Source organism: Nicotiana attenuata, unplaced genomic scaffold (genome assembly GCF_001879085.1).
Source record: "Nicotiana attenuata strain UT unplaced genomic scaffold, NIATTr2, whole genome shotgun sequence".
Taxonomy (NCBI): Eukaryota; Viridiplantae; Streptophyta; class Magnoliopsida; order Solanales; family Solanaceae; genus Nicotiana; species Nicotiana attenuata.
In genome coordinates this window covers 238,382-255,036 of record NW_017671438.1, presented here as the reverse complement: position 1 = coordinate 255,036, position 16,655 = coordinate 238,382, and positions in this window count along the sequence as shown.

Sequence of the window (16,655 nt, the reverse complement as noted above, 5' to 3'; positions counted from 1 at the left end):
CGGTATGATTATAGTAATATGAAGATATTCAATCTTCCTTTCATTTATAGTCTCAATATGCCAACCACTTTGGCTAATACATTTGAAACTCAAAAAGTTTCTTTTGAGACTTACTACAATATCAATGTCATGAACAATTTCATTCATCCGGGTAGTAACAAGTTAGCTCTTCCGGAGCTCTTAATTGATTTTGTACTACAAGATCTTTTGTTACACCATCCATATGGTGAATGTCTCCTTCACGGAGAAAATCATATCATAATAATTGTCATGGTCAAAATCATCATAAACAAAATTATTTCTTGCTTTACTTTTGCCTTAAATAACTTTTTATAAGGCGTGGTAAAATATTTTTGGCGTACCACGTGTACGCGACCAATGACATATTTATGTAACCATATTGTAATATTCATTATCTTTATTTCTCTCAAACCTCCCTTAGAGGTGAGTTGTGGTATTTATCCAACCATGCATAAGCACATTCTTATGCATAATTTTTATCACATATATATTTCAGCATTTACTTTCAAGAATGAGTCTGCATTCTCAATGCACAAGTCACATTCTCTTCAAAAAATGGAGTATAATTATCGCGACGTGCTTTATAAATTTTTCATACCAATTTGATGGTAAATATTTCCTTCACCTATTGAAGGATTACTTCGAGAACCCTTATTGTTATTATTTTTTACAATTACCATAATGATGACTATTATCATTTGATCAATGGCACGCACATGTTCATTGGTCAACCACTTGTCTTCATTTACTTATTATGCATTGCTACCATATTCACTTCAAGGATGGTGCAAATCAAGTGGGACAAGATTCATGCTTTTCTATGAAAAATATATTATTTTTCTTTAGTCATCATTATATCATCAATATGGTGCATTGTGACTCAAACCCAATGCATTACCCATATAAAGGCATGTTAGGCCATAATGAGTTGGGACTCAAACCCAACTCTTATAATCACAGTGCACCGAGGCTCGAACCCGATGTCTTACCCTTATGCAATGGCATAATAAGTCTAAGTGGACTCACCCTTGACCTTGAGCCTTTCATGATATACTACTTTATAATAATCAATTATTTTTGCCCGAACTTTAATGAAAGTTCACATTGATCTTTTTCACGAACAACCACATGATCAAACATAAAGGGAATAAAACTATCTTAGTTATACAAAATTTATTTTGACCACAACATAAATTTAAATTCTTATTATTTTTTAAGATTAATTAGAAACTTTCTCATTAGTTAACAATTTTGTAATCTTGGCTTGCAAACTGTCAGATCAGTACATATGGGAGATGATGCCAAGGCATCGTAATATGCTCTTGCTTGTCACTCTAAAGCAGGTACTCCATATGTATATATCTGCACAAATGAAACTAAATTGTTAAGTAACACAAATTAAACCAAGTCTTAATTATTAACGTAAGTTACTTGCAGAATTCATGGCAACTGAAAAATGATACTCCCTGTATAACAGAAGCAAACACAACATTGATATGGCAACGAAATGCCCAGATTTTCACATGCTCAACCAAATTGATTCAAGGTTGTAGCTCTCATGGAAGGCTTTCATTTCTTATAGAAAATTTGAGAAGAATATAGCAAATCGTGCCGATAACGTGTTACAAAACTTAGCTCAAAGTAACAATATAAAACAAGAAGATAAACAAGAATGTAGGGAGCAAGAGAGAAGAGATTCTTATTTCTTCCATATATGCAAGTGTGTACAATGTGATGCCCAAACCCTCTATTTATAGGATGATATAGGTAATACAAAGGGACTCCATAAACATGGTATTAACTATTGAGAACATGGGGAAAGATCATGGAGGTGTGGGAGTTACATCCATAATGGTAAGAAGTAGTGGGAGGTTAATGGAGAAGAGTAGTGGGTGTTACTCCCTTAGGAGTTATGGACATCCACCATAATCAAGTATTTCATAACAATTTACTTATAATTATATAATAAGTGATTTAATTGTATAAATTTTTATTATCAGTACCGTACGTAAGACTTAAACTCCATTGATAAAAAAAGAGGTTATGGATGGCGGTCTTTTTGTCATCCAAAAATCTCTCAAATTTATCTAATGAAAAATAAAAAGTAGCACGTGAATTTGATTCCTCTTTCAAAGTTATAGATATATTGTAAGGAAAATGAGTAGATAATATTGACTAAGAACAAGAAGGAAAGAAGAACAACTTATCAAAAATACTGTGTTGTGGCAAGCCACTGCCTTGAAAGCGATTTCGGCCCGACTAGGTACAAATCGTTAAGACCGGTCGCTCCCCAAGGTTCCACAGCACCTCCAAACACATGCACTCGTGGATGGAAGTTTAGAATTTGCACAAAACAGTTGCCAGAAAGAAGAGAAGATGAAGGTATTTTATGTGTTGGATAATTCACAAAGAAGACTAGGAAGAAAGTAATGGTTTTAGCTAGATGAATTATTGGTTAAGAATTGAGTGAATATGATGGCTAATGATCATCTTATTTATAGGCAATTAGGGAGGTTTCACGTATGACAAGTGTGGAGAGTCTTTTAACACTTGTCCAAATATATAGTCCACTTGTCTTCAATATTAACAAGTGTACCTAATCTTCCATGCATGAAGACACATGGTAGATTTGCATAGCCACTTGCCAAAGTCATTCAACACTTGGCTTTAAGGCTTCATGCAAGAAGCCACTTGGAAATAGATAGGACATTTGATTAATAAATAAAACACTCATGGTTATTGGTAGTAAATGGAATTTCAAAAAGAAATTTTTGACTTTGCATTATGAATAATTCCAACAATCCCCCACTAATGCAAAGACAAAAATAGAACAATTTTGGCAAAAGAAGGAACATGTACTTAAGTTTCAATATCTTTCTATTTGAATTGACACGTAGTGAAATGAGGCAACAACTAACATCCACAAAGTGAAGTACTCTTGAACTGAGTGGACATTAGCTGAGACCCCCACAACACGTACTATATTCTTAATTTTATGCAAATTCTGCGATACTAACAAAGTGCTTTTATGGTCATGCACATACCTTGGGTCTCATGAGTACTCTAGAAAGACATCCCAAGTCTTTCATAAAAGGCGACCGCACCTTTACACTCACGTAGGTGATTCCATCAAGTCTATCTACACATAGACTACCTTAAGGCTATGGAATCATTAAGAGAAAAATAAGTTCAACCTTATAAAGCACTACCACATGCCATAGGGATAGGAAATATAATGCATATTGAGGTCTCATATGGCTTCGTTTGACCACAAACGGGTATCCACCATACTTCCTCAATCCATGGGCTTTAGCCCCATCCCCCTTGACGTTTCAAGGATAACTCTCCTTGCCAAACCCTTGGTTAAAGGATCCGCCAAATTTCTTTCGGATCTCACATATTCCAAGAAAATAACACCATATTTCAACAACTGTTTTACCGCACCATGCCTAATGCGGATATGTCTTCTTTTTCTATTGTACACACTATTTTTGACAATTCCAATTGCCGCCTGTGAGTCATAATGCAGAGAAACTCGAGAATCTAAGGCACGCCTGCCAATAAGTTTCTCAACCACTCGGCTTCTTGCCCTTCCAACTCAAGAGCAATGAATTCAGACTCCATAGTAGATCGTGCTATACAAGTCTGTTTTGAAGACTTCCATGAAATAGCACCTGCACCCAAAGTGAACACATAGCCACTAGTGGAGCTAACTTCATCATTGTCAGTAACCCAATTTGCATCACAAAATCCTTCTAAAACAGCAGAAAATTTATTAAAATGCAAACACCAATCCATAGTACCTCTCAAATATCTTAGCAAATGATGAAGAACATTCCAGTGTTCACTACTAGGGTTGTGAGTATATCTACTCAATCTACTAACAGCATAAGCAATATCAAGTCGTGTATAATTCATGAGAAATATTACACTACCAATTATCTTAGCATACTCTGTTTGAGAAATACTAGATTCCTTATTCTTTTTCAAGTGTATGCTAGGATCATAAGGAGTTCTCATAGGTGCTACATCAAAAAAATTAAACCTTTTCAACATTTTCTCAATATAATGAGACTGAGACAATGAAAAACCATTAGAAGTTCTTTTGATTTTAACCCCTAAAATCACATCTGCTTCTCCAAGATCTTTTATTTCAAATTTAGAAGACAAAAAATTCTTAGTCTCATTAATGACATTCGCATTAGGGCCAAAGATTAATATGTCATCCACATACAAACATATAATAACACAATCTGATCATATCATCTTGGAATAAACACAAGTATCATATGCATTAACAACAAAACCATTATATACTAATGTGCTATTAAATTTTTCATACCATTGCTTAGGTGCCTGCTTTAGACCATACAAAGACTTTCTCAATTTGCATACTTTATTCTCCTGTCCTTGGATCATAAATCCCTCAGGTTGAGACATATAGATCTCTTCCTCTAAATCACCATTTAGGAAAGCCGTTTTAACATCCATTTGATGTATCACTAAATTATGAATAGCGGCTAAAGCAACAAGAGTTCTAATAGTCGCTATCTTAGTCACAGGAGAATTGTCAAAGTAACCAAAGTCTTTCTTTTGGTTAAAACCCCTAATAACAAGTCTAGCCTTATATTTCTTAATTGTACCATCAGGTCTCAATTTCTTCTTAAATATCCAATTGCTACTTATGGGTTTACAACCTTTAGGAAAATCAGACAAGTCCCAAGTGTGATTAGAAACTATAGAGTCTACTAATCTATGCAGAGTGGTTCTATTTTGATTTTGTATTTATTTAAAATTGTAGAATAGTTCTACCACGTGGAAACGCTCTTTAATGGAACTTTAGCCTTAGCTGGTCGTGATCAAATAATCTATGGATAAAATAAATACGATAAAAACCAATATGAATATTATAAAGACAATAAAAAAATTGTTACGTTTCCACTGGCCTAAATAAAGTAATCTTTCTCGATAAAGTCGGTTGATTAGGGTAAAATTGTATCCCTTAGGAACCGTACATGCGCCCTGTAAAGTAGTTTCGACCTGGGCCACAGAAATGCGGCAAAAGAAAAGGAAGGAAAATCCATGGACCGACCATCAAATGAAATGTGAATAACCCGTCCTCCTCTCTCCCCTCCAGTCAAGAATTGGGGCCTCACAATCACTTAGGTGGGCAACCTGGCAAATATACATCTACAGGAATTACCTCCTCCGAATGAAATTCAATGGGGTCTAGAGAGACCATGTCTCTTGAACCCAATTCCTACGGTAATGAATATGAGCGCAATTGAAATTCCTGGTAAATCCATCGGTCCATACAGTTGTCCATGTACCTCGCCCGTGAACTAAATCATCGCACCTACGGTCTTGGCAGTGTGGAATATGGATTAGCATTATGTCATTCCTACAAGTGATGACCCACCCAGGATTAATTCATTTTTAATGGCCTCTTTCCAAAAATTAGCATCTATTGACCTCATTGCTTCATTGTATGTCTTAGGGTCTTCTTCTATTAAATAGATTGACACTAATTCATCACTCAAAATATCAAGATCAATATTTTCAGTCAAGAAAGTGGTAATAAAGTCAGGACCAAAGCTAGCTTCAATTCTACGCCTCTTACTTCTTCTAAGTTTATTTTCATGCTCATTAGCAGTAACACTAGAAGAAGGTACAATATAGACATAGATGTAGAAGCATTATTCGGCACATTATTTTTCAATGGAAAAACATGCTCAAAAAATTCTACATCTATGGATTTACAAATAAAACTATCATTCAAAGATATAAATCTATATGCAACACTATTTTGAGCATAACCAATGAAAATAGCATCAAAAGTTTTGGGTCCAACAGTTACTTGTTTAAAATCAGGTAGACCAACCTTAGCCAAACACCCCCACATTTTCAAAAATTTTAAGTTAGGGGTAAACCCTTTCCATAACTCATATGGAGTTTTATCTAACTTCTTATGAGGGACTTTATTAAGAACATAGCATGCAGATAAAACAGCTTCCCCCCACATGTTATAAGATAAACCCGAACTCAAAAGCATAGAATTCATCATTTCCTTAAGGGTTCTATTTTTCCGTTCGACTACACCATTTTGTTGGGGAGTATAGGGAGCACTAACCTCATGTATAATACAATTTTTCTCACAAAAGGCTTCTAGAGTATTAGTACTATATTTGTCACACCTCCTTTTTTACACACCACCGGAAGAGGGTATAGTAAAGGGAATTTTTCCAATTAAAGGACAATCGAAACGGGATTGTTTATTAAGAGATTCAGAGTCGCCACTTGGGATATTTATGGTGTCCCAAGTTACCAGTTTAAATCCCGAATCGAGGAAAAGGTTGACTCTGTATTACAGTCCGGGAATCAGAAATCCGGGTAAGGAATTCTGTTAACCCGGGAGAAGGTGTTAGGCATTCCCGAGTTCCGTGGTTCTAGCACGGTCTCTCAACTGTTATATTCGGCTTAATTATCTGATTCTAATACAGTTTGAACCTATGTCCAATTTTAAATTGTTTACCGCTTTTAATTAATTTTAAAGAAGATTGAACGTCGTCTAAAACATGTCTTTGGATCGCGTCACATGAAATGCACCCGCAATCCGAAACACATTTTATTCAACGTTTTAGGATTTGGATTTGGGTCACATGAAATGCACACCCGAGTTTAAGGAAGTTAATTCAAAATTACGCGTCTAAAGCAATTACGCATTTTCAAGTTTGCGAGGGCCATTGAAAGTTCGCTAATGGCACACCTCGATATCTAAAGGATTAAAAATAAATTAAGTGAGGGCCATGAGTTTTGAGATTTTATTTGGCATGGCGCACCTCAAAACTATTCAACTAAATGAACTACGGATATTCAAATTTAAGGCTAATTTGAAATTAAGTTTCACAACTACGTCAGGGGAACCATACCCGTAGCTATGAAAACTATTTAATTAAACGTGCCTAGAACATTTCTACTGATATTCAGCTTCTTATATCATATCAAAGATTGCAAAACAGACCAACTGTTACGAAAGGCATTGAAATTTTTCTCTATATCAACATGGCGGGGTGCAGAAATAGCCGATTTTAAGACATTTATTTAAAGGATAACCGCTTTTTACAAAAGAATTTAAAGTTGAAGGCATATACTTATTCTGATTCCACACACGAAAATTGATTCACAGAAACAACCAAACTACTCCTATCAAACTTTGCATTTCTAATTCAACACATCTACTTTGCTTAATCACATTTCATCATTCTTAAACTCTCATTAAACAAACACGTTACTAATGACATACATTATTCTAAAACAAACATGCAAATGAAGCAGTAGTGCACTTCAGTAGGCATTTCTAAAAAATAAGTAGATATTAACGTGAGGATTCAAATCATCTCAAGTTTTTCAAAACACATATACACAAATGCTCATTAATAACATTGCTTCGTTCAACATGCATTATAAAATTCAGAAGTTATATATCAGTCAAGGGTGAGGCAAAAATGAACCTTTACATGAATGAATCTGAAACTCGACACTGACCTCGACCGGAAAATCTACTGACCCTCGACGGAATTACGATCCAAACCTCGAAACTTGCCGGAAAAAGCTTGTCGGAAAGTTTGACTCGAACCTAACCAAAATACTGTTGTTTTGTGTGAGAAAGGGGGCTGTTTTCGAGTGTTCCTAGCTGGGTTTCTCCGTCAAAAATGGAGTTTCTGGAGCTGAATTTTAATGGAAGCTTCAGCTGGTTTTGGCGCAGGTTTTAGGACTGTTTTGGAGCGTATTTAGTGGCTATTTTTTTTCAGTAGTGTTTCGGCTGTATTTGCTGTGTTTATGTGAAGAATGGAGAGGCTAGCGGCTGTGTTGGGCTGCTATGGAGGGGCCGCTGCGAAGGAGACGAGTTCAGGGGTGGTCGGCAATGGGGTGGCATGGAGTGACAGATCGCTGGTGTGACATGGAGGTTTCCGGCGGACTGTGGTGGCTGGTTTAACGTAGGAGATCAGATTGCTATTTTGGAGTTATATGGATGATTGGGTTTTCACATTTCTTAGGTCTCTTTCAGCTAATATCTTAGGATCTATGTTTCTGTGCATTTTTCTTCCTTTTGTGCTGCGGCGGCTGATTGTGTTTTTTTTTTAAGAGTGTTTGTGGTGTTAATTTATAAGGGTAGGAATTAGGTTAGGTCAAATGGGGAGAATGGGTATGGGCTCAATGTTTGGGCTATCCCAAATTGGGCATTTTCAATTAAGATCAAACAAAATTAGCCCCAAATTCAATACTCTTTCTTCTAACACAAGACCAAAAATACTACACCAATTATTAATTAATCATATTTGAGTAAATAACTATAAAAATAAAATTGACCGTTAAAATAAACTATTTTTGGTATTTTTCATAATTTTATGACTACAAAACATTAATGCAACTACTCTTTTTTTTTAATTTTCATTTTCTTGCAATAAAATAAAGTAAAAGAGTCAAAATTAACTAAAATAGCTATATTAGGCCTAAATTAAATATTTACGTGTTAAAATATGAAAAGTCTTGGGGAGGGTCAAAAATCACATGTCTACAGCTGCCCCTCTTTGACTGGAAACACGAATAGTTTTCAGACAAAGAAGGACTAGACGGGTTTTTTGACCCGACCCTTATTTGGAGAGACCAAAACTAAAAGAACAGAGAATGTGACCGAGCCCTGGTATCTGAGCTGCCTACATATCCTTAGCTATAAAGGAATCAGGCCACGTGTAGTTCAGAAGTGAATGAGGTGATGGAGTACCGAGGTTGAGAGGCGAGCGAGGTGCCGTCGAGGTTCCGGTCCGCGGTCCCGTTCATTACATCAAAATCAAAATTAAAAAGACTAACTAAGCCTATCAGCTACGAGTTACAAGATTCCTATCTATAAATCTCTCGAAGCTTGATCTTGAGTCTTGAATGGTTCTTCATACAGACTTTAGATTTGAACCTTGGCGCTTGCTAGTTGCAGGTGCTAGTTCATCCTGCTTCGGCTTTTCGGATCAGAACCAGACATGCAGTGTTTGTGGCCTTGGCCATGTCTTGAGCAACCCACATCTTTCATCAACTTCTGTATTTGGATTAACTTCTTGCCTTTCTCCTTTTTCTTTCTTTATTGTGACTAACTTCTATTGATCACCTCGGGCTGTTGCCTCATGTTCTTGTCGCGAGCTTCTTTTGTTGCTGACCTGAATTGCATTCTGAAGTGAATTCTCTTATTCTCTAGGTAGGCACCTGATTGCTAAAACTTGAAATAAATGCCTATGTTCTCCAGGCGGGCTCCTGATTGCTAAAACTTGAAATAAATGCCTCTGTTCTCCAGGCGGGCTCCTGATTTCTAAAACTTGAAATAAATGCCTCTGTGTTCCAAGCGGGCTCCTGATTGCTATAACTTGATATAAATGCCTCTGTTCTCCAGGCGGCTCCTGATTGCCAAAACTTGAAATAAATGCCTCTGTTTTCCAGGCGGGCTCCTGATTGCTAAAACTTGAAATAAATGCCTCTGTTCTCCAGGCGGGCTCCTGATTGCTAACACTTGGAATAGATGCCTCTGTTCTCCAGGCGGGCTTCTGATTGCTAACACTTGAAATAAATGCCTCTGTTCTCCAGGCGAGCTCCTGATTGCTGAAACTTGAAATAAATGCCTTTGTTCTCCAGGCGGGCTCCTGACTGCTAAAACTTGAAATAAATGCCTCTGTTCTCCAGGCAGGCTCCTGATTGCTGAAACTTGAAATAAATGCCTCTGTTCTCCAGGCAGGCTCCTGATTGCTGAAACTTGAAATGTATGCCTCTGTTCTCCAGGCGGGCTCCTGACTGCTGAAACTTGAAATGTATGCCTCTGTTCTCCGTGCGGGCTCCTCTGTTCTCCAGGCGGGCTCCTGACTGCTGAAACTTGAAATGTATGCCTCTGTTCTCCAGGCGGGCTCCTGATTGCTGAAGCCTGAAAAGTATTCCCTTGTTCTCCAGGTGGGCTCCTGATTGCTGAACTTGAAAAGCATTCCCTTGTTCTCAAGGTGGGCTCCTGACTGCAACAAAATAAACAAAGAAAATTTCTGCCCCAGTTTGGTGACTGGGTACAGTATGTTATCAAATATTAAAATTAAAAGCTAAAATTTGGATTGTACTTCCCTTGTTCTCCAGGTGGGCGCCTGACTGCTGAAACTTGAAAGGCATTCCCTTGTTCTCCAGGTGAGCTCCTGATTGCTGAACTTGAAAAGTATTCCCTTGTTCTCCAGGTGGGCTCCTGACTGCAACAAATAAACAAACAAAGAAAATGTTCTGCCCCAGTTTGGTGGCTGGGAAGATTTGTGAGTTGTTAACAAAATATAGATCACCTAAGCTATTGATGCAATGATAAGAATAAAACTAAGGACTTGATTGGAATGTACGTCTCTTGTGAGTAAAACCAAGGACTTTTGACTAGAAAATTCATCAGACTAGGTCTTCTATCTTAGGAGAAAGATTCATCAGACTAAGATTTTAGATCCTAGGAGAAAGCTCATCAGACTAGGTTTTCTATCTTAGGAGAACAATTCATCGGACTAAGATTTAGATCCTAGGAGAAAGTTTATCAGACTAGGTTACTATTTTTTGTTATCTTAGGAGAAAGATTCATCAGACTAAGATTTTGATCCTAGGAGAAAGATTCATCAGACTAGGTTTTTTATCTTAGGAGAACAATTCATCAAACTAAGATTGTGATCCTAGGAGAAAATTCATCAGACTAGGTTGTCTATCGTAGGAGAACAATTCATCAGACTAAGATGTCGATCCTAGGAGAAAGTTCATCAGACTAGGTTTTCTATCTTAGGAGAAAGATTCATTGACTAAGATGTTGATCCTAGGAGAAGATTCATCAAACTAGGTCCATTTTCATTATCTTAGGAGAAAGATCATCGGACTAAGATTTTGATCCTAGGAGAAAGTTCATCAAACTAGGTTTTCTATCTTAGGAGAAAGATTCATCAGATTAAGATTTTGATACTAGGAGAAAGATCATCCGACTAGGTTTTCTATCTTAGGAGAACAATTCATCAGACTAAGATTTTGATCCTAGGAGAAAGATCATCCGACTAGGTTTTCTTTCTTAGAAGAAAGATTCATCAGACTAAGATTTAGATCCTAGGAGAAAATTCATCAGACTAGGTTTTCTATCTTAGGAGAAAAATTCATCAGACTAAGATTTCGATCCTAGGAGAAAATTCATCAGACTAGGTTTTCTATCTTAGGAGAACAATTCATCAGACTAAGATTTAGATCCTAGGAGAAAGATTCATCAGACTAGGTCCCTATGTTATCTTAGGAGAAAGATCATCGGATTAAGATTTTGATCCTAGGAGAAAGTTCATCAGACTAGGTTTTCTATCTTAGGAGAAAAATTCATCAGACTAAGATTTCGATCCTAGGAGAAAATTCATCAGACTAAGGCTTTTTACCCTAGGAGGAAAATACGAGTGCAATGGCAACATTTTATGCATATTAGCAAGACAAATAAAGACAAAGATTTGAGAAACTTCCCTTTGTCGGCTCTTCTCTTCTTTTCTTTTCCTTTTTCTTCTCTTTTTTTTTTGTTTTTTTTTCTTTTCTTTCCCCTTTTTTTTTGCACCACTTTCCTTGCATTGCCTTTCCTCTCATTCTTCCCTCGTGTTTTCCATTGTTTGTTTCTTGCCTTTCCCTCTTTTCTTTGCTTTCCTCTCATTTTCCTCTCTTTTCCTTTCCTTCTTTTCTTTTGCCTTGGTTTTTCTTGTTCCTGTTCTCTCCTTTCCTCAAAATTGTTTTTCCGCTCATTTCTTTCTTTTCTCTTACTCTCTTTTTATTTTCTCTTATTTGCCTTTGTTTGGTTTCTTATTTTCTTTTTGTTTTTCTTTCCCTCTTTTGTTTTTCTTTCCTTTCTTGTTTTTCACCTCTTTCCTTTCATTCCTTTCTTGTTTCTCCCCTTTTCATTTAGTTACGGTCGAATCCTATGGAGATTGCCTACGTATCACGACCCCACGTGAATCAGACCGAGCGTAGTTCTTGCAAATAAATGCGAAAATAAGGAAACAATTTTTGGGGAATTTTTCTCAATTTTTCATTAATAACAACTGCGATTACAAAAGCTACCAGACTATTTGTTTTTCTTTTTCTCAAAAAGGGAAGTTACAAAAACAGACTCAAAAACAAAAATACAGACTCGATTAACTAGGAATACATCAAAGCTTCAAACCCTGGGGCCCGCGGGGCATCACTCGGCATCGCCACGGGCCTACGCAAGACTGAGAAGGTTTCAATGTCAACTGGGTCATCCTGGACAAGGAGTTCTAAGGAAAAGTGTGACTATTTACAGAAAGTTGACTTATTGTGACTTAAAAGAAAAGTGGCTATTTTTTCAAAAATTTTATTTAAGAAAGCAAAGACTTGGTTTTGCAAATACGGCCTCTAAGCACTTCCGGGAGGGAGATTTTAAGGTTGTGCCCGCAAACCATTTAAAAATGACTAAGGGTGGCTGTTCTTGCAAAAATAGCCTTCCGGCACCCTTTTGGGGACATTCGGCTTATTTTAAAAAAGAATGGCGGCACCCGACTTATTTTGACAAAAAGTTAAAGTCTTGGTATTTTTGGCTATTTTTGAAAAAGGGTGGTTGGACCCGATGAGGGTTGCCTACGTATCTCACATCCGGTGAGAATCAAATCGGCGTAGTTCGGGCAAAACAATCTCTTTTTCAAACATTTTCCTTTTCATTTTTCAAAAAAAAATCCGGCAATATTTCGGTACTATTTGGGCATCGGTTTTTTCCAAACAAGTGGTTACCCTCACTTAGCCCTAACAATGCTATTTTTCTCAATTTTCTCTCATTTAGACAAGCCGGTCAACATGCAAAGTCGAGCAAATAAATGTGCAAGTAGCACGTAAGATGCATCAGGATGGTCAACTTATTTCAGGTCACCTGTCCTAGACGGACCCAACCCCTGTGTTGAGTCCCCTAAGTCAAATGCACATGATGCAAACAAGCGTCCTACTAGGGATCCGGCATGAGTTTTTGTTCTTCTAGGTTTATTGGTCTAGACCTGGCTTACCCGAGCGGACAACTCGGGCCGAGGGGGAGGCAACGTACCGGGGATACAGAAGCTCCGCCGGCTTAGCAACTTATCCAAACCTCGTTCTAAATGGGAAAAGACTCTAAACAGAAGAGAATCTACACGAAGTGCACCCTTCTCCATTATGTAGAAGACTCAGAGAGAGGAAGGGATTGGCAACAGTTTATATATACAATTCAATCAAATATCAAAGCGGTAAAACAATTAGCACACAAGGCATGAAACATGTAGGAAAATCAGATAAAGCCAAATATAACAATCTAACTGAGCTCGAATTCTTGAGCCCTGAACCGAAATTCTGGGTTCTTGTTCCCCAGCAGAGTCGCCAGAGCTGTCACACCTCCTTTTTCTACTACACCCCCGGAAGGGGTATAATAAAGGGAGTTTTTCCAATTAAAGGACAATCGAAACGGGATTGTTTATTAAGAGATTCAGAGTCGCCACTTGGGAGATTTATGGTGTCCCAAGTCACCAGTTTAAATCCCGAATCGAGGAAAAGGTTGACTTTGTATTACAGTCCGCGAATCAGAAATTCGGGTAAGGAATTCTGTTAACCCGGGAGAAGGTGTTAGGCATTCCCGAGTTCCGTGGTTCTAGCACGGTCGCTCAACTGTTACATTCGTCTTAATTATCTGATTTTAATACAGTTTGAACCTATGTCCAATTTTAAATTGTTTACCTCTTTTAATTAATTTTAAAGAAGATTGAACGTCGTCTAAAACATGTCTTTGGATCGCGTCACATGAAATGCACCCGCAATCCGAAACACATTTTATTCAACGTTTTAGGATTTGAATTTGGGTCACATGAAATGCACACCCGAGTTTAAGGAAGTTAATTCAAAATTACGCGTCTAAAGCAATTACGCGTTTTCAAGTTTGCGAGGGCCATGGAAAGTTCGCTAATGGTCTAAAGGATTAAAATTAATTAAGTGAGGGCCATGAGTTTTGAGATTTTATTTGGCATGGCGTACCTCAAAACTATTCAACTAAATGAACTATGGATATTCAAATTTAAGGCTAATTTGAAATTAAGTTTCACAACTACGTCAGGGGAACCAAACCCGTAGCTATGAAAACTATTTAATTAAACGTGCCTAGAACATTTCTACTGATATTCAGCTTCTTATATCATATCAAAGATTGCAAAGCAGATCAAATGTTACGAAAGGCATTGAAATTTTTCTCTATATCAACATGGCGGGGTGCAGAAATAGCCGATTTTAAGACATCTATTTAAAGGATAACCGCTTTTTACAAAAGAATTTAAAGTTAAGGCATATGCTTATTCTGATTCCACACACGAAAATTGATTCACAGAAACAACCAAACTACTCCTATCAAACTTTGCATTTCTAATTCAGCACATCTACTTTGCTTAATCACATTTCATCATTCTTAAACTCTCATTAAACAAACACGTTACTAATGACATACATTATTCTAAAACAAACATGCAAATGAAGCAGTTGTGCACTTCAGTAGGCATTTCTAAAAAATAAGTAGATATTAACGTGAGGATTCAAATCATCTCAAGTTTTTCAAAACACATATACACAAATACTCATTAATAACATTGCTTCGTTCAACATGCATTATAAAATTCAGAAGTTATATATCAGTCAAGGGTGAGGCAAAAATGAACCTTTACATGAATGAATCTGAAACTCGACACTGACCTCGACCGGAAAATCTACTGACCCTCGACGGAATTACGATCTAAACCTCGAAACTTGCCGGAAAAAGCTCGTCAGAAAGTTTGACTCAAACCTAACCAAAATACCGTTGTTTTGTGTGAGAAAGGGGGCTGTTTTCGAGTGTTCCTAGCTGGGTTTCTCCGTCAAAAATGAAGTTTCTGGAGCTGAATTTTAATGGAAGCTTCAGCTGGTTTTGGCGCAAGTTTTAGGACTGTTTTGGAGCGTATTTAGTGGCTATTTTTCAGTAGTGTTTCGGCTGTATTTGCTGTGTTTATGTGAAGAATGGAGAGGCTAGCGGCTGTGTTGGGCTGCTATGGAAAGGTTGCTGCGAAGGAGACGAGTTCAGGGGTGGTCGGCAATGGGGTGGCTTGGAGTGACGGATCGCTGGTGTGACATGGAGGTTTCCGGCGGACTGTGGTAGCTGGTTTAACGTAGGAGATCAGATTGCTGTTTTGGAGTTATACGGATGATTGGGTTTTCACATTTCTTAGGTCTCTTTCAGCTGATATCTTAGGCTCTATGTTTCTGTGCATTTTTCTTCCTTTTGTGCTGCGGCGGCTGATTGTGTTTTTTTTTTTAGAGTGTTTGTGGTGTTAATTTATAGGAGTAGGAATTAGGTTAGGTCAAATGGGGAGAATGGGTATGGGCTCAATGTTTGGGCTATCCCAAATTGGGCATTTTCAATTAAGACCAAACAAAATTAGCCCCAAATTCAATACTCTTTCTTCTAACACAAGACCAAAAATACTACACCAATTATTAATTAATCATATTTGAGTAAATAACTATAAAAATAAAATTGACCGTTAAAATGAACTATTTTTGGTATTTTTCAAGATTTTATGACTACAAAACATTAATGCAACTATTCTTTTTTTTTTTAATTTTCATTTTCTTGTAATAAAATAAAGTAAAAGAGTCAAAATTAACTAAAATAGCTATATTAGGCCTAAATTAAATATTTACGTGTTAAAATATAAAAAGTCTTGGGGAGGGTCAAAAATCACATGTCTACAATATTCACCACCCCTGTCAGACCTAAGTCTCTTGATTTTTTGTCTAATTGATTCTCTACTTCTGCCTTGTATTTTAAAAACATGCTTTCAGCCTCATCTTTTGACTTAAGAAGATATACCTTAGTGTATCTAGAAAAGTCATCTACAAAGGTGATGTAGTATTTCTTTCCACCTTTACTAATAGTGTTCTTGAAATCTGCTAAGTCTGAATGTACTAGTTCAAGCAATTCTATTTTACTACTAGTTACATTCTTAAAAGGCTTTTTGGTATGTTTTGCTTCTACACAAATAGGACACTTAGAAAAATAATCAACATTAACTGCAGGAATTAATTCCATTTTCTAAGTCTTTTAATAGAAGCAATATTAACATGACCTAGTATACCATGCCACAAATCAATAGGCTCAGCAATATAAGCAGAATTGAAAGTACTAGCATTATTAGTAATCTCTTGAGCAATGTTCAGTATAAATAAACTCCCACTAAGGTAAACCTTCCCAACAAAGTCTCTCCCACGAGAAATAACAACTTAATCATATTCAAAAACAAGTTTAAGGCCTACCTTGTTGAGAAGCGCACCAGAAACTAAGTTTCTACGAAGGGAGGGTACATACAGAATATTGTTCAAAGCTAAAGTTTTTCCAGAAGTTAATTTAAGAAGAGTTTTTCCTTTACCCATAACTCCAGCTGTAGTGGAATTACCCATGTAGACACACTCGCCCTCAGCAGATTCCTCAAAGTCGTGAAACAGCTCTTTGTTGGCGCAAAGATGCCTTGAAGCGCCTGTGCCCAGTATCCAGTCAGTCTTGTTAGCCACCATGTTTG